Raw genomic sequence first — 3,612 nt, 5'->3', positions numbered from 1 at the left:
TAGCTCCCCCTGTGAGAGCGCACTTACCACCAGGGGGCAGCTTCTACATTGAGCGACTGCCCCCTGGTGGTCAGTGTGTGTCATAGTGACCAGTTATTCCCAGTCTTTCTGCTGTTAGGGTCAATTTGCATATTACCCTTTTATTATATGGGATAGAGGCCTGGTATACAGGTGGGGGCTGGCTGGTTTGCCCTGAAGGGTGTCCTGGATCAGGGTGGGGGTCCTGCTGGGGTGGCTGGCCAGCCTGGGTGAGGGTCTGAGGGCCATTTTCAGGCTGGTCAAGCCCTCCAGTTGGGACCCTCACCACATGGTAGTGTGGCCAAGCCTGGGTGAGGGGCTGATGGCCACTTTGAGGCTGGACATGCCCCCCGTGACCCAAGCTCCCAGCTTCTCCTTTTTTTCTTTTTTTTTTTCAGCAGGTATCTGGCATTTATTTATACTCTATAATTGAAAATTTGTAGCCTTGAGTGGAGCTCAGGGCTGGCAGGGCAGGCAGGAAGCTTGGCTTCCTCCATTGCCGGCGGCAATGAAAGAATACAAAAAAATACTATTTGTGTGCACACAAATACATATTACATATATGTGTGTGTATATATATATAGAGAGAGAGAGAGAGAGAGAGATACATATATGAAATATATAAATAGATAATTACATTGCCCTACTGCTGAATAATCTTGATAGTCATTTTCATTATATAGAGGTATTAATTTTTCGAAATGCATAATCACATATTGTCATTTTGATAACCAAAATATTATTTTGATACTATATTGGTAATTTCATGTTTTACTTTGAATGTGGTTCAGTTACTTTACATTAGAGATTCTTGTAGCACAAAGCACAGTCCAAAATTATAGATCAACATCATGGATAATTTGTATCAGTAGATTTTGAAAGTGTGATTGATTAGATAACATTACTAAAATGTAAAAGAGATGAGAATATTCTCTTTTATCTGAATCCAGCTGGTAAAAATCCATAATTTTTTACCATTAGAGAAGATATTTGCCAAGCGAAAGTGATTCTACCAAAATTTTATGGTGTTCAAAAACAGATTTAAATGGGTGGCATTTTAGCTATTTTCAAAGATTCAGAAAAACAACATGGCACATTGTGGCATTTTAGCTATTTTCAAAGATTCAGAAATACTTGTAAACAATATGGCACACGACATGAAAAGTTTGGGTTCCAAAATGCCTGTAGGGTTTTTTTTTTTTTCTTTTCTTAGACTACAGAGAATATGAACCTCACCAGTGGTAGCGCTTTAGGCAAAATAGCATTGTGACCAGCTGCAGGCTTGATCATAGTTTCTGTTCTATATTGACCAGAGGAAAGGTAATATAAAATAATAAAGTTTAAAAATTATTTTAAAACACAGATATCTGAAGCCCTAGAAAGCTTTATTTAATTGGTATGAAGTGAGGTCTTGGGATTCATACCTCTTTAAAGAATCTTAGGCAATTGTAATTGAAACAAAGGTTGGAAACTACTACAGCATTGCTCCATCTCAAAAAAATGTTTCTCTTCCAATCAAACTAATTACATGTGCCAATATGTGAACAGAATAATCATTTAGTAGTTGATCAATGTACTAAAATGAACTTTCCATGAACTTGGAAAGACATTACAGATTTTTTTCCAGGATAATTGGACTTAAAGCAACAAAAACAAAAAATTCACAGTATCAATTCAGGGCACATACGTGAGATAAAGTGGTTTGTATGGATTTTAAATAATCAGTTTGATTCTTTAAATTTTATACTTTTTAATGAGCACACCTGTGAGAAGATTATATATGAGTAATCATTATTTTAAGTTAAAATTATAAAATGAAATATTGCTTATATTACGCAGAATATATATCAAGATATTCACTGAGTTTCTACTTTGCCACATGCTGCTTTAGGCAATAAGGTTATAAAGATAAAAACAGCCCCATAAAAATCTCTTCCATAATAGCATCTACATTTCAATGGAGAAGATGGACAAGAGACAAATGAACAAAATAAAGTAGCTCACTTTAAAATCATGACCTCTATCAAGCGCTTAATGCTGAGCCCAGTCATACTACATTTACGTTTTCCATTTACTCTCCAATTCTCCTAAAGTGCTATTTTATTTTTCTCCTTTCTTCTCAACCTCCGACAGCCTTCCCCTTCCCTGACTATGCTCTGATGTTTGCTTTCCAGGCCATTGTGAATATGAATGCTATCCGAAGGGAGTTTTTACATTTGTACCAACATGGCTGCATCTGCACTCCTCATTATGTCCCTTCCTGGTTTAACTGTCCCTGATGTTCATTGTGTATCAAATTTCATCTTCTTCCCCCTTTTCAGAGTTATCTCTCCAGCAACAACAATTCCCCCTGCCCTCTACTGCCTCTTTCCCAGCAAAGTATAAATAATCTGTGATGTATTGGATCTCGTAAAGCAAAAACAATACCTCTCTTAGTGTGACCAACTATCATCTCTGTCCTGAGTAAAAAAGTTTTTCACCCTACCTGAGGTTACATTACTCTTTAGGTACCATCCCTGTTCCTTGTTACAGCAAAATTTACTGAGCTTTCAATATTTATACACTCTAATCCTCTCTCTTTAAAAAATATTTATTGGGGTGACACTGGTTAACAAAATTATATAGGTTTCAAGTGCACTATTCGGCAACACATCAGCTGTACACTGTATTGGGTGTTCACCACCCTAATTCAAGTATCCTTTAGTCACCACACCATTTATCCCCCCTCTCCCCTCCTTTCCCTCCCCCCACTTCCCTCCTCTCAGCAATCACCACATTGTTGTATGCATCCATTAATTTTTTCTTTTTTTTTTCTTTTTTTTATTTTTTTTATTTTTTCTTTTTTTTAAATTTTATTATTTATTACAAAGGATATTACATATGTGTCCATTTTTTCCCCCCGCCCAAGACAGTCCCCTAGCCTCCCCCATCCCCCAGTGTCTTATGTCCATTGGTTATGCTTATATGCATGCATACAAGTCCTTTGGTTGATCTCTTACCCCCCTACCTCCCGCCCCCGAACCCTCCCCGGCCTTCCCGCGGCAGTTTGACACTCTGTTTGAGGCAGCTCTGCCTCTGTAACTATTATTGGTCAAAAGTTTATAATGGTCTCAATTATCTATGAATGCTCAGTCCCGCCACGCCCCTAACCCAACTCCTCAACACCCCAACATCCCAACAGCTGTCAGCCTATTCTCTATGTATGAGTCTGTCTCTATTTTTGTTGTTAATTTGTTTTGTACATTAGATTCCACATATGAGTGAAATCATGTGGCATTTGTCTTTCTCTGACTGGTTTATTTCACTTGGCGTAATACTCTCCAGGTTGATCCATGCTATCACAAAGGGTAAGATTTCCTTTTTTATGTAATGGCTATACACACTCTAATTATCTTTCTTTCATTCTAAGTTGTATACAGGCTTTCATCCCAACTACTTTACTGGAAATGCTCTTATCAAAGTCAACAACGATGTCTGTGATGCTAAACCCATTGGTCAGTTTATTCTCATCATCGAATTTGATCTGTCAATTGCATTTGAGGCAGTTTGATCATTCTTCCTTTTGAAACACTTTCTTCACTTGATTCCAGACAG

The sequence above is a fragment of the Myotis davidii genome, unplaced genomic scaffold (assembly GCF_000327345.1).
Source record: "Myotis davidii unplaced genomic scaffold, ASM32734v1 scaffold268, whole genome shotgun sequence".
Taxonomy (NCBI): Eukaryota; Metazoa; Chordata; class Mammalia; order Chiroptera; family Vespertilionidae; genus Myotis; species Myotis davidii.
This window is presented reverse-complemented; position numbering follows the sequence as displayed.